The sequence below is a fragment of the Palaemon carinicauda genome, chromosome 20, assembly GCF_036898095.1.
Source record: "Palaemon carinicauda isolate YSFRI2023 chromosome 20, ASM3689809v2, whole genome shotgun sequence".
In the NCBI taxonomy this organism is placed as follows: domain Eukaryota; kingdom Metazoa; phylum Arthropoda; class Malacostraca; order Decapoda; family Palaemonidae; genus Palaemon; species Palaemon carinicauda.
This window is the reverse complement of record NC_090744.1, coordinates 5,728,456-5,752,747: the sequence shown is the minus strand read 5'-3', so window position 1 is coordinate 5,752,747 and position 24,292 is coordinate 5,728,456. Positions and strand designations below refer to the sequence as shown.

General features: G+C 33.4%; 1 long non-coding RNA gene across 1 annotated transcript; it reads left to right on the top strand.

Annotated features, from left to right (window-relative positions):
• The first annotated feature begins 335 nt into the window (after positions 1 to 335).
• Positions 336 to 2,153, top strand: LOC137659429 (uncharacterized). The gene is made up of 2 exons (XR_011047518.1): positions 336 to 904; positions 1,711 to 2,153. It is a non-coding gene; the product is annotated as an uncharacterized lncRNA (long non-coding RNA).
• Positions 2,154 to 24,292: the final 22,139 nt, after the last annotated feature.

Genomic DNA, 24,292 nt, shown 5'->3' with positions numbered 1-24,292 from the left:
GTAGAAATTTGGATCTAAGCCCAGGTCTGTTTTCCGTTAATCCAGTATTATCCTTTTATCTAAAATCTGACTTCTCCGGAATTATTAAGAAACTGACAGCTGTTGGATCCCCTTCTCCAGTATAAATACGATGTCTTTGTATATGTATTCTCATTGCTGAGTTTGAGAATGTCCTGAGTGGATGAAAGTACTGACTCCAATCGAGTCTTTTTCATTTTTCCTTTCGTGGCTATAATACATCATATATATATATATATATATATATATATATATATATATATATATATATATATATATATATATACAGCATATATATATGTATGTGTGTGTGAATGTGTGTGTGTGTATGTGTGCGTGTTTGTGTGTGCGCGCGCTTGCACTCCAATTTTGAGCTAATAGCACATAAGTTGTTCATCTTTTATAATTTTGATTAATCATTATTATTATTGCTATTGTTGTTGTTGTTATCATCATCACTAGCTAAGCAACATCCGTAGTCGGCAAAGCGTTTTCGTACCCAGGTAGCCTTAAAAACCTGATGAAGTTCCAGATACCGTATAAGTTGCCTTTCGGTCATCAGTTGCAATAACGAGCAGACGTTTTGTTGCAGTTCACATTTTGAGTCAATTCATTATGAAATACGTTTCTAACGAGGCAAAGCGTCAGGTCCCCCTCCCTCTGGATCCATTTTTGTCTTTGAAGAAGAGTGTCAGGAATCTGGCAATGTTTAGGACGGGGTATAAAGGAGAGGGAGAGAGTCCTCTTGCTCTCCACAGCCTCTCATTCCCTCCAAGTGAGAAGACGTGAGGAGAAGGTGTTGCTCTCCAAAGATTTCTTCTCTGAGGAAAAGAAAAGAAGACGAAAAGGAAATCGTTATCGGTTTACTGTACTCTCAGCAAAGAAAGTAAGTTATTTTTCATCTAAAATATCTATTTGTTTGATAACTGATTGAAAATTTATTGATTTTTCATAGCGACACTATTCCGGTGTACATATATCCTCATTCACTTCCTTCACATTATGTATTTGTCATGAATTTTGAAAAAAAAAAAAAAAAAGATATACACTATTATAAAACTTGATTTTCGATGTGAAAGTGAATATGCTATTGCAAAACAATGTGATTATTTTTCTTAAAGTTTGTCGACTGAAATGTTTCATGTGGAACTTTAATCAAACAGAGAACAAACAATGCAGTGGAATACACACACACACACACACATTACACACATTCATATATATGTATGTGTAGTATATATATATATACATATATATATAATATATATATATATATATATATATATATGTATATATATACATATATATATATATACATATAATATATATATATATATATATATATATATATATATATATATATATATTCATGTATATTATATATGCATATATATAAATGTGTATATATATATATATATATATATATATATATATATGTATATATATATTATATACTGTATGTGTATATATATATGCATATAAATATATATATATATATATATATATATATATATATATATATATATATATATTAATATATATACTGTGTATATATATATATATATATATATATATATATATATATAGATATATATATAATATATATATATATATATATATATATATATATATATATTATCTTTGTATGAATAAGGTATTTTTTCTCTAATTTAACAATCTCTGTTTTGTCAGATCAAAGATGCGAACCTTGGCACTCCTATCAGCCCTGGGTTTCATTATCTCTGTGGCGGTCGCTGGCAACCTTGACCCTGGGGTCATTTTTGCCTACACAGACAGAAGTCGCCCTCCCTCACTCTGTTTTTGTGGAGCCGAGAACTCGGACAGTAACTCAGACGGTAATTCAGACGGTTACCTATACACTATTATGCACTGTAGCTGGTGATCATGGCCGCACTGTTTATCGTGAAACTACTTTGTAGAAATTTAAATTGATTGATTTATATAAAATAAGCTCTTTAGAATTTTTCATTATCTTTTTATCTATTTTTTTTTCTTTTTTGGGGGGGGTTGTTTTCTAATTACTGTCATCTTTATTGTGGTTTTGAACTCAATAAGATGAATAATTTGTAGATTTTGATAATGGAAAATGTAAATAATAAAGATTCTCTGTATCATACTTGTTTGTACCACAATTCTAAGTCAATCTTTCTGACAATGTTGTTAACACTATATTAAGCATATTTATTTTCGATTGCATTATTTTTCTACATAAAATGTGAATTAAAATGGCATCAGTAAGCCTACTCATTGCGTATGTAGGTCATGTTTTCATAGCCTTTTACAATGGTAAAGAATAATGATGGGAATAACGCTAGAGACAGTAAAAGAGCAATATAAACGAGGTGAGTTAGTAAGGACAAGTCATGAGAATGATAAATGACAGATGGACAAGAAGAATAACAAAGTGGGCAAGGAAGAGAAGACGATGGAATCCCGTGATAAGAAAATGTGTGCATACAATCAAAGAATTGTATAAGTTATAATGAAATGTTTCGTTAGATGATTAATATGGACCCGCCCGAGAAAGTAGTTCACTCGACTTCAGTGGAGGGGTTGGATTTATACCCCAAAAACAAGTAACAAGTATTGAAAGACCATGAACAGACTAGAGTACAAAGACACGTTTGACACTTTTGTCCTGCAGTGCATTAGCAATGGCTGATGATTATAATGATATATTTGTGTATAAATACATGTATATGTGTGTATATAGATGTGTGCATAAAACGATTGTAGCTCCAAAGGTGCAACTGAGCCATTTTGTTCCTTAAGACTTGATTTAGGATGAAGTTGGTTTCAAATATTGAAATCAATGGTTTGTATTAAAACAAAGAAGTTAATCCCTTATAACGAAGCAGATTTGAATGCTAGAATGTCAAAAAAACTCCCAATCATTTACATACGTATAAATATTTTCGACGCACGGCTGTGAAATACTGAGCAATTCTCTCATGGCGTATGCAGCTATATATGGCAACGTCACACGAAGCATCCTTTTTTTCTCTCTCTCATTTCTTTTTCCTAATAACCCATGATTTGCCGACAAAGATTTCTTGATTTTGTTTCGGCAATAATGACTTCTTTCACTCTTCTGAATGCAACTGGCAGTGAAGATTACTTGCGTCATTTGCGAAAACTTTTAATTTTTTTTTTTTTTTTTTTTTTTTTTTTTTTGCAATTCTTTCTTCCCTGGCAGATATGGTAACTAAAGACTTTTGGATAGAGGAAAGGCAGGAAAAATTGATGAATGTGCTGGAGTCTTTGCAACATCGTCTGTTAATAACTAAATTTACGTTTCGAATATCCATAATAATTTAGTAACACTTCATTGTCATTTTGATGAGAATTCTGGGTTGCTTCAGGTGCTAGAAGAGGGTAATATGGCCTGGCGCTGGGACTTTATTGCTATTGTCGTTGTTCTTTTATATCGATTCTCTTTTATTGTAAAGGAACGGAATATACATTCCTGCAAATCCGAGAAGAGAAGATTACAATGCAACAACAGGTTAATTGTATCAAATCTTAGCCAGTTTTACGATAGCAAAATCTATTGATTGTCAAGAAATGTTTGATTGATATCGGTAATTTTGAACTTTGAAACATTTCCATTATCTCATTAAAGGCGATAAAGGAATGGATTTAATTATTGATTTATATATACATATATATATATATATATCTTTTATATATATATATATATATATCATTTATATATATATATATATATATATATATATATATATATATATATATATATATATATATATATCTTTTATATATATATATATATATATATATATATATATCATTTATATATAATACATATATATATGTTTGTGTGTTATTATACATACATATATATACACATATATAGACAGTATATATATATATATATATATATATATATATATATATATATATATATATATATATATATATATATATATATATATATATATATATAATATATATATAAATTGTCCTACAGGAACGTTTCAAACACAGATCAAAGAAAATTGACCCTATGAGAATATTATGAGAGTCCCTGGGCTTATAGCATCCTGCTTTTCCAACTAGGGTTGTAGCTTGGCTTAGCTTGTAATAATGATTATTATGATTTGAACCCTAGAAAATGATATTTTGAATGCTTAGGGTTGATTCACACTCGCTCCTGTCTCGGTTCGGTCTAGGTACTGGGATGTTCAGACCTTCGGTCTGATCAGTGTCTTGACAAAATTATAAATCTAAGGAAAAAGCATAATTCTATGGGAATATTATTTAGTGATACTGGGAAATGTATTAAGGCTTTGAACATTAGCCTGTTATTGTACAGACTGTTTTTTTCTATCATGAGTCTATAGCTTAGGATTAAACTAGAACTGTCCTTCTCTCTCTCTCTCTCTCTCTCTCTCTCTCTCTCTCTCTCTCTCTCTCTCTCTCTCTCTCTCTGAACCAAATCCTAGAACGGAACAAATTAGCAAAGAATAGAATTGACATGAGGTACCAATTTCCGTTTTTACTCAATATTTGATTAAGTAGAATTCTTAGCATGAAATGTATTTACTTGATGTGAGGGTGTCGTGCATATACAGAATTTGAGGGTGTCGTGCCTATACAGAATGCGAGTGTCATGCATATACAGTCTGTGGTGGTGTCGTGCATAAACAGACTGTAAGGGTGTCGTGCATTTATAGACAGCCGGGGTGTCCCTCGTATTGTAAAAATTAAAACCTTTCATTTTTTATCATGGTAAGAGTGAGAAGAGTTTGTTCTACGGAACTGAATATAAACACTTTAGTACTTTACAATATTTACTATGTAATTATTTGTCTTCAGGAGATTTTGTTTATTATTATCTATATTATATATCAAATTGACTTTTTAGTCATATTGAATGGAAGAGTTTGACCAGAAATAAAGAAATAAGTTTCGGTGTTCAAAAAAAACAACCATACAATGCCTATATTCTCATCCAACCTGCAATACTGTAAATCGTTTAAATAATTTATAAGGTTTTTCTCACATTCATGTTAGTTTATTGTGCATTTAATGTTCGTAATTGTGAAAATAAAAGCTTTGTTTCAAAACAAGATTTCAACTGCATCTGTATTATTATTATTATTATTATTATTATTATTATTATTATTATTATTATTATTACTTCCTAAGCTACAACCCTACTTGGAAAAGTAGCTCCAGGGGCCCCAACAGGGAAAATATCCCAGTGAGGGAAGGAAATAAGGAAAAATAAAATATTTTTAGAACAGTAACATTAGAATAAATATTTCTTATGTAGCCTAGACATCATTCATTCATTCATGTGATCCTTGACCAAGTGATAAGCACACGAGTTGCTTAACTCTCTCTCTCTCTCTCTCTCTCTCTCTCTCTCTCTCTCTCTCTCTCTCTCTCTCTCTCTCTCTCTCTCTCTCTTACATATTGTACTTCATAGATAGGTAGAGACAACTAATAATGATGTCACGAAAACAAAAGAACAGCAATGTGAGACTATAAAGTGTTCCTGACCAAGTGTAGCCTTACGATGGGTGAGTTACCCCTATGGGAGAGAGAGAGAGAGAGAGAGAGAGAGAGAGAGAGAGAGAGAGAGAGAGAGAGAGAGACGTCTACGTCTTCCAGACAAAGGAGATCTACAGAACAAATAGTCTGAGAATATCAAATTCATATGACGCTATCATATGGGGATGTTTGGGGTGGGGGGCTAGCGGTCTTTGGCTGAGGAAGGTGAGGAATGAAGGTCTCCTTAATAGGAAAGGGGGAGGGGGGGGGAAAGGAAGGAAGAGGGGGTTGCTATAAGACTCAATAGTAGATTAGGATAGCTGTAAATAGAGTCAGAAATAAGAGTAGGAAGAAGTCAATGGTAGCAAAATAGGATCAAAGAAAACGGGAAGAGAGATGGAATGAAAGTATGAGGAAAACGAAAGTCAGTCATTCATATCTTACAATAGAAATTATATCCATAGATTACGAGGAGACAAATACATTGAATTTAACCAAAGTGATAAATTAATAAGTAATCATATTTTAAAATATGATATAGATATTGGCGTATATTGGTAGGCGAAAGTTCACAAATTGAAACGCGTATAAGCAAACATTTATTATGGTGCCAAATTACAACCAAATATATACTTTATATATATATATATATATATATATATATATATATATATATATATATGTGTGTGTGTGTGTGTGTGTGTATATATATAACTATCTATCTATCTATATATCTATATCTATATATATATATATATATATATATATATATATATATATAATATATATATATAATAAGCATGTAGCGTAGTTTATATATATATATATATATATATATATATATATATATATATATATATATATATATATATATATATATATAATATATATAAGCATGTAGCGTAGTTTATATATATATATATATATATATATATATATATATATATATATACATATATATGTGTGTATATGCAGTATATATATGATATATATGTACATGTACATTACATATACATATACAATATATATGCATATATATATATATATATATATATATATATATATATATATATATATATATATATATATATATATATAGAACATTTTTTAATCTTCTTTTATAGCTTTTCATTGATGAGTTTTATCATATAAAAATATGAAATATGTCATTGAACGAAATGAAAACACTGTGGTATCAAAATGACGATAAATAAAATACACAGTCGACTAAAATGAAAGAACTCAGGGTGTCAATCTTAATGTGTTTTTTTTTTTTTTTTTTTGGGGGGGAGTGTCAAAGGGGGAATGATGGAGCAGCTTTTTCTAATAATTAATGGTGATGACACATTCTGCGGTCAAAGGTATTTGTTGCTTATCAGTATTATTATTTGCGCTTTTGTACTTCAGGATACATTGGCATGGCTTATTCATGTAAACTTACAGCTGGTTACTACTTTGTTTACATAATTCATAAGGAATAGGTGGTATCATTATTCGATTACTAATATTCAAGCTAATTCTCTTTTCTTAATACTTAATATACACCTGCTTAGTCTGAGATAAGATTTATTAATCAGAAATACCAACAGAAATAACAAAAACAATAATAATAACATCTGAATAATACAACAAGGTTAACACGGACTTCGACATTGAACCTGTAATGGTTCCTATTAAATCATGAATCTTCTCGGAGAATTTCATCTTCGAATCATTTACTTTGACCTCTTCAAATGTCCTCCACTCACAGATTTTTTTTTCTTTTCTTTTTTTTTTGTAGACGAGATTTATCATCGTTGCTTCTTTTTTATCTTAATTTTGTTCTAACGTTTTCTGTTTTCATTTTCATTTCTCTGAAAATTCTTCTTTTGCGTTTTACCTATTGAGTGGCTTACGTCATTGGTAATGTCACAAGAGAGAGAGAGAGAGAGAGAGAGAGAGAGAGAGAGAGAGAGAGAGAGAGAGAGAGAGAGAGAGATTCTGACATACTGATGCCACAAGGAGAAAGAGACAAGAGAATCTGTATTGGTGAAGGAATGTATCTGTTGCTTCCAGTCTGTAATGACCTCAAAGGCATGCAAGAGGGAATGCAAGAAGGAATACAAGAAGGTATACACGGATGTTTTTATGTTGTACAGGCTAATACAAGTCTTTTTATAGTTTATATATAACATATCTGTTTTGACGCTGTTAATGATTTTAGAATGATCTATTGTTAATGTGTTCTCACTTATTTATTTCCTTATTTCCTTTCCTCACTGGACTATTTTTCCCTGTTGGAGCCCTTAGGCTTATAGCATCTTGCTTTTCCAACTAGGGTTGTAGCTTGGCTAGTAATGATAATAGTAATATGTAAGCAAGCAAGCATTCCAAGAGCGTGTGTTTCTCCATCAAGCAGTTGCTGCCCGGATTCAACTCTCTTGGCAGTTGATAAGGAGAGGATGGGCGGGGGGAGGTGGGGGTGTGTGTGGGGGGGGGGGGGGGGGGGGGTTGGGGGGGGTGGGGGGGGGGGGGGGGTGCTTGAATGCACCAAAAAAATGAAAGCTTCAGAAATATTAACACTATAATAACAACATCGTCTTAATGACGTAGAGTATTTGCAATGGCTGCATATGAGAGAAAGGAGCTACTATTTAATTCCAAAAGAAAATAAAATGGATATGAAACGCAGAAATTTATGTACAAGAAAACTAAATGATTAAAAGAATGTGCGCTGAGCAGAAATTTGATTAATGCCTCGAAAAGATTTCAGCCCATGAAATGTTTAGCTGGGAGATTAGATGATAATCAAACATTAATAACATTAATCAATATTCCATCTATCATATATTTATTTATACATACATACATACATATATATATATATATATATATATATATATATATATATATATATATATATATATATATATATATATATATATATATATATATAAAACAAATACAGTTGTTTCTAGTCCACTTCAGCACAAAGGGCGCAGACATGTCCTTAATCAAATCTAAGATTTGGACATTTTCTTCACCACGCTGTACACTAAGGATTGGTGATGGTGGGAGACTGAAGCCTGATATTACTATTCCTAAATCAGAATGAGATAAAATACATATCAAAACAGAATATCATTTTGGATCTAGAAAACAACTTTTTGTCGTATGGTTGGAGAGAGAGAGAGAGAGAGAGAGAGAGAGAGAGAGAGAGAGAGAGAGAGAGAGGAGAGAGAGAGAGAGAGAGATTATATATGGTAACTGGTCTTTTTTTCAGTTGGGATAGATGCAGAGAAAACCCCGTTATAGTGTCCACCAGCATTGGTGTGAACTAAACTCCGATATAAATTTGAAATATGTTTTCCTTCGTGTTCAGTATATATCTAATGTTTGGGGATCTGGCCAGTAATGTATAATCAACATTATTATTATTATTATTATTATTATTATTATTATTATTATTATTATTATTATCATTAACTGTTGTATTTTGGGTTAAATATATTTTTTTGAAAATACCTAATAATCGGTAGAACTTCAAAAGTTCAGACTTGCAGCAAATCTTATTATGTTGAACAGACTGACATAAACCTTTTTATAGTTTATATATGAAATACCTGTTCTGAAGTTGTTACTGTTTCTGAAATATTTTATTTGATTGTTCATTATTCTCAAATCGTTTATTTACTTCCTTATTTCCTTTCCTCACTGGGCTATTTTTCCCTGCTGGATCCCTTAGGTTTACACGTACAGTAGATCAGTCTTTGTTAGGCCGAGGAAAACTGAGGAAACACTAGGCGCATTGCAATATATATATATATATATATATATATATATATATATATATATATATATATATATATATATATATATATATATATATTGATCATAAACTTACTAACACTTCTGTTTCCATACCTACTGTAGCTTTGGTTGGTTGTAAGTTTATTTACACATTGAAATAGAAATGTTATGTCTCAAGAGCTAAAGAACATCTTTAAACCATTTCCTATTATGATTGATTTAACAACAGCAATAATAAGAATAATTATACAATCTTTTTTTCCAAATTGTTATCATAATGGTCAAGCTTAGCGTATGTATGTATGTATGTATGTATGTACGTATGCATCGTGAAGCCTATTCAACTAAAGTTTCAAAATGTGTCATCTTGTACTGCTGTTGGACCCTCCACCACCTAACTGATGTGTGTGTGTGTGTGTGTGTGTGTGTGTGTGTGTGTGTGTGTTTATATGGGAACTACAAAGATAATTTTCAATGGCAGTAAAAATGGAATATACTTTGCAGGACAGAGGCCTCAGACATATCCTTATTCATATTTTGGGGGTGGCCTGTTTTCATCACCACGCGGACAAGTGCGGATTAGTGATGGTGGGAGACTTTAGTCTGCTCGCTCACTGCAAACCCAACCTAGTATAGGTGGCCAAGACTTAGTAGAGCTTTTCTGATCATGGCTATAAATTTCATCTTGATTTTAGAAAGGGGAATCAGCTCGCCTACCATTCCAGCCACCTTTAAAAACGTAAATAGAATTTTACAGGTTCAACAAATCAAGTACCAATTGACCACTGAAATTGAAACGCCATCAATTGTAATGGGCTCAAACTACACTCTCTAGTCTCTCCCAAGGAATGACTCACCCCAACAGCCTCCCCACACACGCACCCCCCATGCAACTCCCAACAATTTCCTAGACTATAAAATTTTGGTCCCTCCAACACCTTCACTCTTCTGTTACATTATATTTATTCACATTTGCTTCTTTTATATATATATATATATATATATATATATATATATTATATATATATATATATATATAAATATATATATATATATATATATATATATATATATATATATATATATATATACTGTATGTGTGTACATACGGAGAGAGAGAGAGAGAGAGAGAGGAGAGAGAGAGAGAGAGAGAGAGAGAGAGAGAGAGAGAGAGAGAGGGGGGTGGTAATATGATTGTTGAAGAATGGCTGATAGAGACTGCGTTGGAGGAATAGCCTATGATTGAACATTTATGGTTCTGATCGAAACATTGTGAGAAACAACCCATGGTTTAGTCAGTATTTCCCGTTGGGATAAAACTTTTGCATTTATTTTCGTCTCCTTCAGAGATTTATTACAACAAATGCTGAGGAAGGTACAGTAGACCTACCGAGAAAGATGTCTAGCAATAATTAGTCAAATCTTTAGGAGACTTTAAGACAGAAGGGCGTGATACAACCAACCTCCTTCTCCTGGTGGTGTCCGTGAACAGCCCAGGACATGAGGAAACAGGTGACAGAAAGACGCTATGGGGGAAGATAGTGTTATTGCTCATCAAGCACTCGAATCATCGGGTGTTTGAAATATAGATTTTAATCTATGTCCTGAATTTATTATTTATTGATATTTTCAATATGTTACCGACCTTATTTTCATTATTTTTAAAAATATCACAATGTCTTAATATATTTGTATAACAGGAGACCTATTGATATGCAGTAAATCTCAGCTACTCATGAATTATCGACCTTCAAGACGAGGGAATAGAGAAGGAAATCCTTCTACTGTCACATACGCCCTTCTGGCGTTGAAGGATATGCTCTCTCTCTCTCTCTCTCTCTCTCTCTCTCTCTCTCTCTCTCTTGTTACCACAAGGACAAAATTTACGTCAACCGTCAACCGTCAACCGGCCAATATTTACTCAAAGATGACCATCTCTCTCTCTCTCTCTCTCTCTCTCTCTCTCTCTCTCTCTCTCTCTCTCTCTCTCTCTCTCTCTCTCTCTCTCTAATTACTATAGCATCCTTAATAAAAATTGCTTCCACTTCTTTTTGTGATTCGGGTTGTTTGAAATACCAGAGAATAAGTTAAACAAGAACATAAAAACTCCCTACACGTTTAATGGACCCTCCGCCATGGGGTATTGACATAACTTTCAGAAATCGAAAATCGTTTTATTGCTTCTATGTATGCGTAAACATGTCGTACATACTCCCCAGAAGTTTCAGCCAATTATTTTTACAAATAACGAAGATATAGAGGTTTTTAAATGATGACGTCACCCTTACTGTGTCGTCTGCATGACTGAGTTTGACAAAATCGTCTTTGTGTGTTAATTTTGGATATCTATAGCGATTTTTCATTTATATTTCGAGCTATCGTACGTCTGGCAGAAATAGAAGGCATTGGTAGAGTGTAGATGAACGAAATCTACTCTTACAATAACAGAAGCCAAATTTGCCAAAGATGTATAGAAGTTATAATGTATGCGTTTGTTTACTTGAAGTTCGTATGTACATTGTGTTTCCACAACGCCTTCGGGAACATTATAGCAAGGCCAATGTTACCCAAGGTTGTAGAAAGAACAAATAGTCAATCATTTTTCCAAACAATGAAAATATAGCAGTCTTTAAATGATGACGTCATCCTTATGGCGTCGTCTGTATGACAGTTTTACAGATGCGTAGTTCTCTCTCTCTCTCTCTCTCTCTCTCTCTCTCTCTCTCTCTCTCTCTCGAATTATATACCACTGCCATTTATACAAATACTTTTATTCTCTCTCTCTCTCTCTCTCTCTCTCTCTCTCTCTCTCTCTCTCTCTCCAATTATTAAAAACTCCCATTTATACAAATACTATAATAACAATGTTCAACTCTCTCTCTCTCTCTCTCTCTCTCTCCTCTCTCTCTCCTCTCTCTCTCTCTCTCTCTCTCTCTCTCTCAATTTGAACTGTCATCTATATCAGCCAAAGGCTCTCTCTCTCTCTCTCTCTCTCTCTCTCTCTCTCTCTCTCTCCTCTCTCTCTCTCTCTCTCTCTCTCTCTCGTGTTTCGAAATCTCGTACCTCTGGCAGAAATGAAAGGCATTGGTAGAGGGTAGGTGAATGAAAACTACCAGCTACGAAAACAAAGTTTCCAAAGACATATAGAAATTATAATGCATGTGTTTATTTACTTGAAGTTCGTATGTTGATTGTGCTTTCACAACGTCCTCTGGAATTTTATAGCAATGCCAATGTTACATAAGGTGATAGAAAGAACAAAAAGTAAGTGGAGAACAAGAAAAAAGAACCAAGAAAGAGGGGAAACATGGATAAGAATACAAAGCTGAAACCTGCTTACTAAAACACTGGCAACAATTAGAGATCGCTGGCAACTCATAACATAGGAATAGTAAACTGAGGGTTCAAATACCTCTTTAGGGTGCACTTATGTAGGAATGAACAATAAAAGTTATCATAATAATATTATCTTGATTTCTTTTAGAAAAGAAGCGAAAGCTTGCTGCAAATCTTTGGGAGCTCATAACTCAAAAACATACTTATTCCCACTTAGGTACATTTTTCTCACTTATTTTTTGTTCGATATTACAGAAAAAGATATCGTTGAAAAGAAGAATAAAAATCCCAAAATTCTGTCAGAAAAAATTTTGTTTTTCGTTTTACATTTTTTTTTCTGTCTGACAGAATTGTTCGGTTATTAGAGAAGTTTTTGTGGTACAGTATAAGTTTCAATACAATTGGTATTATAGTAGTGGGGAAAAATGTAGCCTACCTAAAATATTTTTTTTAAATCATGATTTTTGCTCATAAATCCAAAAGCTTTTGATCAAATTACTTTAAATTTTTATATGATGATGGTATTATATAATGTCTAAAACATATAGAAATTGTGGAGTCTCCAAAATCATTCCCTCTCTCTCTCTCTCTCTCTCTCTCTCCTCTCTCTCTCTCTCTCTCCTCTCTCTCTCTCTCTCTCTCTCATCATCCAAGCCGAGATCACATACCATTAAGAATATAGGAAAGAGTAATGATACAAGAAACATTTGAAACCAAAGCACATATCAGAACCTGTCTCAATTTGATTACACCAAACAGCATCCAAAAGAACTACTGATTATTTCATTAAAAACTCTACTAAAGATCTAACTCCCTTGCATAGATGCTTCTTCCAGATGTCAGATAAGAAATCATGGAGGGACTAAGAACAGAGGAAAGAATAGAAATCAAGAAACCACCATGAGATTATACCAACCTATAACGTCTAGTCAGCACTTTAAAAGACCTGTGAGTAGGGTTTAAACATGAACATGTGGCTTTTTACCTCAGATTACCTAGAAGCTTTCCTAATTTCCTTAAATTTGAAGCAGTAACACCGAAATTACCTTATAATCAACTTAAAAATTACCTTGAAGCCATGTAAATTACCTCACACTACGGTAATTACCTTAAAAGTATAGATCCTGCTTTGAGCACCAGCGTAGGTCTAGACATTTAAGCTCACAACAAATCTCTATGAGACATTAAGAGAGTCAATGGCAACTTTGAGGAATCAGGATCCAATTGAATTTCTCATTCTTTCAAGGGATTTAAATGACTCCTAATCCCTACTGTTTAACATACATAATTCATGCAGTTTTAAAGAGAGAGAGAGAGAGAGAGAGAGAGAGAGAGAGAGAGAGAGAGAGAGAGAGAGAGAGAGAGAGAGAGAAGAGAGAGAGAGAGAGAGAAGGTAAAATTTTTATTGCGATTAATATGACACTCGAACTATCTCTATACTTTTGAAATCATCTCAAAACGTTTAAAATCATCTCAAAATGTTTGAAACTATTGAAATACTTTTGAAACTATCTTAAAAGTTTTGGAACTATCTTAAAACTTTTCTATCATAAAATCTCTAAAACTTTCTTAAAACTTTTGAAACTATCCTAAAACTTTTGAAACTATCTTCAAACCTTGAAACTATCTTAAAACTTTAAAACTATCTTCAAACTTTTACAAACTATATTAAAACTTTTGGAAGTATCTTTAAAACTTTTGGAACTTTCTTAAAACTTTTGAAACTATCTTAAAACTTTTGGAACTATCTTAAAACTTTTTGGAAACTATCTTAAAACTTTCTTTAAATCTTTAAACTTTCTCAAAACTTTTGAAACTATCCTAAAACTTTTCAAACTGTCTTCAAACTTTGAAACTATCTTCAAACTTTTGCAACTATCTTCAAACTTTCGGAAACTATCTTAAAACTTTCGGAACTATCTTAAAACTTTTGAAACTATCTTAAAACTTTCGGGACTATCTTAAAACTTTTGGAACTATCTTAATACTGTTGGGACTATCTTAAAACTTTAGGACTATCTTAAAACTTTCGGGAATATCTTAAAACTTTCTGAACTATCTTAAAACTTTCGGGACTATCTTAAAACTTTAGGAACTCTTTTGAAACTTTTGGGACTATCTTAAAACTTTTGGAACTATCTTAAAACTTTCGGAACTGTCTTAAAACTTTTGGAACTATCTTAAAACTTTTGGAACTATCTCAAAACTTTTCAAACTATCTTAAACCTGTGTATCTTTAAAGTTTGAAACTATTTTTCATCTTAAAACTTTTGAATTATCTTCAAATTAACAACTACTGTGGACTAAATATCCCTAATAACAGCCTATGTAAAACTCACAGGGATAAGAGGGAATCCTGAAAAGTCTAAAAGCTAAATTGGCGACTTGAAAGAAGCAGTGTAATGAAATAAGGAGAGAGAGAGAGAGAGAGAGAGAGAGAGAGAGAGAGAGAGAACGCTGATAAACACCCCATATTTCTTTCAAATAAATGAATGAATGCCGAATAGATAAATTAAATGAAATTAAGTGACTATAATTACTAATAATTAGGATTTTGTTGACAACTGAACATTTGTTGACGTCATTTTGTAATAACTCGCCAAATGGGATGAAAAACAATGAAATTTCATGGGTAGACACCAGAAAATTCAGTTTTTTCTTTCTGTATTGATCATTTTCTAAAACATTCGTTCACTGATACAACCAATAGACCAACACAGTACATTCTTAAGAGGTTTAAAGACAACTCATGAATGGCAAAGGCATGGGACAGTGACATTGCCCCCATCAAGCAGTACAATGGCCTAGAGACTGACCATATATCAGTGTCAAGCCACTGCCGTCTCATCTATATTGAGACGGCAGTGGGTAGGGCTAGGCGATGTGAAATGCTGAATACTTAGAAATGAACATGATAGAAATACTGTGGAGAGAGAGAGAGAGAGAGAGAGAGTGAGAGAGAGAGAGAGAATTCCCCAGCTTTATAGGACCAGAAAACCAGTAACCCTTAAAGCAAATGATGTAATTGATGTTTAAAAGTGTCACATCATACACTATTCTGGAAGTTTTATTCCAGCAATGACCAGACTGTGGAATGCTCTTTATAATAACGCACTTGGAATTTTCCCAGTTTAAACTTACAACGAAAGTTTTTGTTGAACAGGCTCCACCAATAATTTCATCTTCTCCTCCTCCTAGGCCTATTGACGCAAAGGACCTCAGATCTCGTCAGTCGTCTCTATCTTGAGCTTTTAAACTAATACTTCTCCATTCATCATCATCTACTTCACTTCATAGTCCTCAGCCATGTAAGCTTGGGTCTTCCAACTCTTTTAGTGCCTTGTGGAGCCCAGTTGAAAGTTTGGTGAATTAATCTCTCTTGTGGAGTACGAAGAGCATGCCTAAACCATCTTCATCTACCCCTCACCATGATCTCATCCACATATGGCACTCAAGTAATCTCTTATTGTTTTATTTCTAACCCTGTCCTGCCATTTAATTCCCAATATTCTTCTGAGAGCTTTGTTCTCAAATCTAAAAAATCTGTAGATACTTAGATCAAATAAATTGCTTGAAAATATTCCTTCCTTGATATCAATTCCCAAAATGATACTTAACTGCAAAACCTACCAAAGTCAGGTAAAGAAAATGTGTGAATGTGATAATATTCTCCCAACCTTCTCTGGGTTCTGGGGCTAACTTGCTGTTTGACGTCAATATGGCCGGACAAACAAAGAATGCGTAGACACGGCTGATATAATTTAATCTAATTAGTTCACCAAATATTTAACTGGGTTCCACAAGGTGCTAAAAGAGTTAGAAGACCAAGGCCTACATGGGTGAGGACTATGAAGCGTGAAGTAGATGATGAATGGAGAAGTATTCAATTAAAACCTCACGATTGAGACGACTGGTGGAATCTAACCGAGGCCCTTTGCTTCAATAGGCGTTGGAGGAAATGATGATGATTTGTATTGTAAAATCTAAGACCTAAGACCAGGCACAGATACAGGCGAGCTTATTCAGCAGGTCAAAAATGAGTAACACATTGACATGCCCCAGAATTCGATCGACTAAGAGAGAGAGAGAGAGAGAGAGAGAGAGAGAGAGAGAGAGAGAGAGAGAGAGAGATTCGTATTATGGCTATAACTATAAATACAAACTAAATCACCGTAAACTATATAATAAGAAAATAACCAACAAGCAGAGGCAGTATTGAAAACCATGATAGAATATATTAAATGCAGTTAAGATTAACAAGACAACTTTTCACCCAACTGAGGGTAAAAGCGAGATAGTATTCCCACAGGCAGAACTACCCACAGGAGGTCCTACACTCAAGATAAGGAATAATAATAATAATAATAATAATAATAATAATAATAATAATAATAATAATAATAATAATAAAAATAATAATAATAATACAAACACCCCGATCTCTGCTCCCGAATTTCAGTTACCTTTGGAATTATGCGGATTACAAACGTCGTTATAACAATCATTATCTTGAAAGCTGTGTGTATCTCTCATGGGAACACATTTACGCCCAGATATTCATAATAGTTATCATCAGTATAATATAAGATAGCTTTAATTCAAACCGAAATCAAATAGATCGTACTTATGTCTCCTAAAAGTGTTTTAGGCTACCAATTAGTACTATGTTGATAAACGAAGGTATATTTATAACAAGTTTATAATCATTAACGAAAATCTTGGACACTTAAACCTCGTATAAAATTATGTGAAACTAATATAATAGGCAAAACAATTAACAGGCGTAAATAAATTGTAAAAGCTTTTATTTGCATAAGCGTTTGACGTGAGCAACTTTCACAATGACATTTGTCAACAGCCTGCAGGGAACTAACCCGGTTAGTTTAGTTACCTACGTAACCTACGGCAGCAGTTACCCTCAACTTCGAGTCTGTCACACAGTACGAATAGTTGGCAGCTTGCTAATTTAAAAATAAACAATTTTAAAACGATAAACAATTAAAAGCAAACACGAATCAATTTGACAGATATCAGGGTTTACCGTAATTGACATAATTCACATTTTAAACTAAAACTAATCAAAATTAAATCCTTAGCGATCGGTTTTCGCAATGAAAATTCGGATGTGTTTTGCCAAATCGTAGATTTCTTTTTTTATGTTTAGATCACATTTTGTTTCAAATAAACTTGAAATCTCTCTCTCTCTCTCTCTCTCTCTCTCTCTCTCTCTCAAATACCTGTTTGCTTAATCCTTAATTCTGTTACACCACAAAATATATGCTAGGTATGCTAGGTGGGCCTAGCTCCTAAAAAATCCGAATTGTGATCCCTGAGAGAGAGAGAGAGAGAGAGAGAGAGAGAGAGAGACCTACTGGCCTCTTAGGTAGGGCGATGCTGTGCTTTCGAAGTCTCCCACAGTTGAGTCTAGATTTTACTAAATTGAAAGACCGTGGCAAATTTATTTCTACAGTAATTTACGTTTAATCATTGGATTTACGAGTTATAAGTTTTAGCGTTGGATCGGGGAGGCATACAGCTCTCTGGTCACAGCTGTGTGAAAATATTACGCAGTACAACATTGAAACCATAAAATTGATTGCAAGTAGTTATTGTTATTATAAGCTGAGCTACAACCCTAGTTGGAAAACAACAGGGAAAATGGCCCAGTGAGGAAAGGAAATAAGGAAATATTATTACCCACGAATTTAAGAAAATTAATTTAGAAATCTGTCTACTTTTCGGTATTAATATATAGCCTAGGTTCCACGAATAGTCAACTTACCTAGAAAAACACATATACAATTTATTTCGATACCTGACTTAGAGAGTATTTATTAACTACGCCAACGGTGTGTGTGTGTGAATAGCTTCCTGGCCACAATTGTACTCGTAGAGTAATGAAACTTTCAGGGATTAACTGTTACGTAAAGAGTTGGAAATGATTAAATTTTGTGTGATCAAGGTCACGGTCTAACAAAATGTCCAATTCCCGTAATCAGCCATAAGTTTGGACATCGTTATCACAGAGACTTCGTCATTATTATTATTAGTAGTAGTAGTAGTAGTAGTAGTAGTACTTTTCAAGCAACAACCCCAGTTGGAAAAGCAGGATGCTATAAGCCCAGGGGCTCCAACAGGGAAAATAGCCCAGTGAGGAAAGGAAACAGGGAAAAATAAAATATTACAAACACTAACATTAAAATAAAACAAGAGGTAGAGAAATTAGATAAAATAGTGTGCCCGAGTGTACCCTCAAGCAAGAGACCGCTAACCCAAGACAATAGAAGACCATGGTACAGAGGCTATGGCACTACCCAAGACTAGAGAGCAGTGGTTTGATTTTGGAGTGTCCTTCTCCTATGAGTGTATGAAAATCCACTCCAATTAATTCATCTTAATGTCAAAGGTCCAACAAAAGGTTGAGAAATAATCTAGCACAGCAGAGGTATGCACTCTACTGAGTGCCCCTCTAGATATCATAATTACTGAATAAGCTGCAACCCTAGTGCATAGATAATGTGGATCTGACAATAAACGAGAAACATGAGGTTTGAAATGCTGAGAGAGAGAGAGAGAGAGAGAGAGAGAGAGAGAGAGAGAGAGAGAGAGAGAGATTCCCCAGCTCTAAAGGCCCATAAAAGCAGTAACCCTTAAAATAAGTAAAGTAACTAAGGTTTAGAAATGCCACTATACTATACACATATTCTGGAAGTTTTATTCCAGCCAAGACCAGACTGTGGAATGCTCTTTATAATCATGCACTTGGAATTTTGGAATTTTGTTAAGTATTAACTTACAGCGAATGTTTTTGTTGAACAAGGCTGACATAAGTTTCCCTTCAAAGTTTATATATGTATATATATGTATGTATGCAATATATATATATATATATATATATATATATATATATATATATATATATATATATATATATATATACATATATATCATTATATATATATATATATATATATATATATATATATATATATATATATATATATATATATATATATATATATATATATATATATATATATATATATGAAATATTATATATATATATATATATATATATATATATATACATATATATATAATGATATATATATAATTATATATATATATATATAATGAAATATATATAATTATATATACATATGTATAAATATAATTATATATATGTATACATATAATGATATATATATATATATATATATATATATACTGTATATGCCAGATCTATCTTGATGTTTTTACTGATATCAAAATATTTTATATCAATCATTTATTACTTATACAGTTTTTTATTTACTTTCCTTACTGGGATATTTTCCCCTGTTGGGAGCCATTGGACTTATATTATTATTATTATTGTTGTTATTATTATTAATTGCTAAGCTACGACCCTAGTTGGAAAAGTAGGATACTATAAGCCCAAGGGCTCCAACATGGAAAATAGCCAAGTGAGGAAAGGAAACAAGAAAAAAATAAAATATTCTACGAGTAAAAACATTAAGATAAATACTTCCTATATAAACTATAAAAACTTTAACACCTTGGCACTACCCAAGACCATATATTATGATCGGTGTCCAAGCCGCCTCTACACCAAAGTAAGGACCAGGGAGGCCCAGGCAATGGTTTGATTTTTTAGTGTCTTTCTCCTAGAAGAGCTGCTTACCATACCATCCTGCTTTTCCAACCAGGATTGTAGCTTAATAATAATAATAATAATAATAATAATAATAATAATAATAATAATGATAATAGCTTATTCTCTCCCTATAACAGCCTTTACCTTAATAATGGAAATGACAAAATTTCAAACAATATATGGAACATTTTCAGCCCAACATTTTCAGTATTAAGAATGCTCTTTATAAGCAACACCTAACCTCATTTCTGTATAATATTTACCTTACGCAATTAATATCCTTGATGGTACTGTTCTGTTCAAAATTGGTTGGACATCAAGATGGAATAAAGGGAGCAGGAACGGAGGTAAGGGGGAATATGAAATTGAGTACAGTTGTTGTTATTATTATTATTATTTGCTAAGCTACAGCCCTATTTCGAAAAGCAAGATGTTATAAGCCCAAGGGCTCCAACAGGGAAAATAGCCCAATGAGGAAAGGATATAAGGAGATAAATAAGCTACAAGAGAAGTAATTAACAATTAGAATATTTTAAAAGCAGTAACAGGTTAGTTTTAAACTATTAAAACTTCCATAAAAATAATAGAAAGAATAATAACAGACTAGTATGCCGGAGTATACCCTCAAGCAAGGAAGGTTGGAAGGTTTAAAGGTCTCTCATGAATGGCAGATGAAAAGGACAGTGAAATTGCTTCAGGAGTGACTATATAAACATATGGTCAGTGCCCAAGACACCTCTCCACCAATATTTCGGACCAGGCAGAGCCAGGCAATGGCTGCTGATGGTAGATCTCTAGGCTTCACCAAGTGCCCCGCCCCCTGCATTTGCTCGCAAGGATGGAGAGATTACAGAGACTACAAGGAGACATTGAGCCTGACCGGGTCTCGAACTCTGGTATGGCAGAACGCCGGACAGAGGACGTTTCCATTAGGCCAGAAAGGGCGATGCAGAGACTCTTAAATACGTCTATACTGTGTTCAGCGTGACTACACTTAGACTTCTACGGATAATAAAATCATCATTATCATCTCCTCCTCCTACGCCTGTTGCGCCAAGGGCCTCGGTTAGATATTGCCAGTCGTCTCTATCTTGAGCTTTTTAATCAGTACTTCTCCATTGATCACCATCATCATCTACTTCACACTTCATAGTCCTCAGCCATGTAGGCCTGGGTCTTCCAACTCTTCTAGTGCCTTGTGGAGCCCAGTTAAACATTTGGTGAAGAGTATAATCTCTTTTGGGGAGTGTGAAGAGCATGCCCAAACCATCAACATCTACCCTCCACCATGATCTCATCCCCATATGGCACTTGAGTAATCTCTCTTATATTTTCATTTCTAATCCTGTCCTGCCATTTAACTCCCAATATCCTTCTGGTGGCTTTGTTCTGAAATCTACAAAAGCTGTATAATCTACAAAATCTGTAGATACTTAGATCAAATAAATGACGTGTAAATATTCCTTACTTGATACGAATGCGAACAATAATACTAACTTCAAAACCTACCGCAGTCACCTAAAGAATAGTGTGTGTGAATGTGACAATATTCTCCCAACCTCTCTCTCTCTCTCTCTGGGTGCTGGGGCTAACTTGCTGCTTGACGTCAATACGGACATATTAACAAAGAATCATAGACACGGCTGATATAATCTAATTTAATTAGTTCACCAAATATTTAACTGGGCACTACAATGTTCTAGAAGAGTTTGAAGACCCAGGCCTATATGGCTGAGGACTATGAAGCGTGAAGTAGATGAGGAATGGAGAAGTATTGATTTAATAGATCAAGATAGAGACGACTGGCGAAATCTAATTGAGGCCCTTTGCGTCAATAGGCGTAGGAGGAGATGATGATGATGATTTATATTGTATTATATAAGAGCAGAGCAGGCACAGATACATACGAGTTTATTCAGAGGGTCAAATATGGTTAACATATTTAACCTGCACAAGAATTTGATCGACAGAGTAATCCAACTGATGGCCATGGTTTAATGCAACTTCTGGATCTTTGGAGAGGACAGGAAAGGTCCAACTCTCATGCAATGTCTTAAAAATATAGGATCTAATATGTCACACTTTATATCTATATCTAAGTGGGAATCCTTTCTGTAATTTGATTTATAGTTAAGAAGGCTTCTTTTGCTGAAATGAGAGAGAGAGAGAGAGAGAGAGAGAGAGAGAGAGAGAGAGAGAGAGAGAGAGATTCGTATTATTGCTAATAACTATACAGTAAATCTAAATCACCGTAAAATATACGAAAGAGAAAATAATCAACTAGCAGATACAGCATTGATAACCATGATGAAATATATAAAATCCAGCTAAAATTGACAGACATTCTTACAACCCACTGTGAGTAAAAGCGAGACAGTATCCCCACAGGCAGAACTCCCAATAATAGACTGCCTCTACAAACACCTCGATCTCTGCTCCTAAACTCGAGTTTAAAAGGAATATGTCGATTACAAACGTCGTTATTATCAAATATAAATAAAAAGGATTCCAAAGCTCCGTGTATCCCATGGGAACACATTTATGCCCAGATATTCATAATAGTTACTATCATTATAATATAAAATAGTTTTTATTCACAACGAAATTAAATAGATCGTATTCTAGTCTCCCTATACAAAAAGTGTAATTAATATCGTACCAACTACGTCGCACTAAGTTATTAAAACGAATGTATTTTTATAAGCTTCGCTATAATAATTATCGAAAATCTTTAAGACGCTCAAACTCAAATCCCGTATAAATTGATGTTTAATTAATCATAAAAGGTAAAACAATTAACAGGTGTAAATAATCAGTAAAATACTTTTTTTTATTTACATAAGCGGTTGACGAGAGGGACTAGCACACATTAACTTTTCCACCGTCTGCGAGCAACTGGCAACAAGCTCCTCCTATTACTACTGGCGACTAGGTCCCTTCATTTCTATAAACCGATTCATGTTTAGAATGGTTTTTGTACTTCATTGTGCTCTACGCCATTACCATAATTTTCAATATGACAAGATAATTATAAGAGAGAGAGAGAGAGAGAGAGAGAGAGAGAGAGAGAGAGAGAGAGAGAGAGAGAGAGAGATACTAACATGAGTCGAATAGCAAGCTCAGACGAACCTATAATCGAAGCTGTTACTTGGAATTGGTAGACTAAGTTTTCTAAGACGAAAAATTGATCCATGAAAGTTTCACTACTCTGAGTAAAATTATGACCAGGAAGTTTTTCACAAATAAACAGACAAACGGACAAACAGGAGTGAAAACATATCCTTCTCCCATCTTCGTTGGCAGAGGTAATAAGACAAAGATAAATTTAAGCAAATCAGTACAACTGATTTGTAAAAATATAATCATTAAACTGATCACTTCTATACTAATTGATTTACACTGGATGCTTACTAAAGCAAGAATTTTGTTTAAAATATTAACAATAACCCATATAATTATATCAGAACAGGGCGTCCAAAATATCTAGAGAGAATTGCTACCTATTGTGTAGCCAACGTTTGACACGAGAATAGTTACAGATGGTTTCAAACTATTGGAACCAAGATATACAGTGTGTGTATACTGTACAGGTCCTAGAGCTTTCAAATATGTGGTTCCAAGACCATACAATAAGCTCCCGCTAGACTTCCAAAGGACTGAAGATATTATTAAGGCTTTAAAGAGAAAACTAAAGACTATCTTGTTCTCTAAGGGCTTCGATAATATGGACTTGACAATAAACGATCTATATGCGATGTGAAATGCTGAATGCCTTGGAATATATATGATAAAATGAATTTCGATAGGGCACTGTCACTGTCCCTTGCCTCTGCCATTCATGGGCGGCCTTTAAACCTTACAAACCTTTAAAGAAATCAATTAATATTATCGGTGGCAAACTGAGAATCCAATAGCATAAAGGCAATCATATTAACTGAATAAAAACCCTACCCC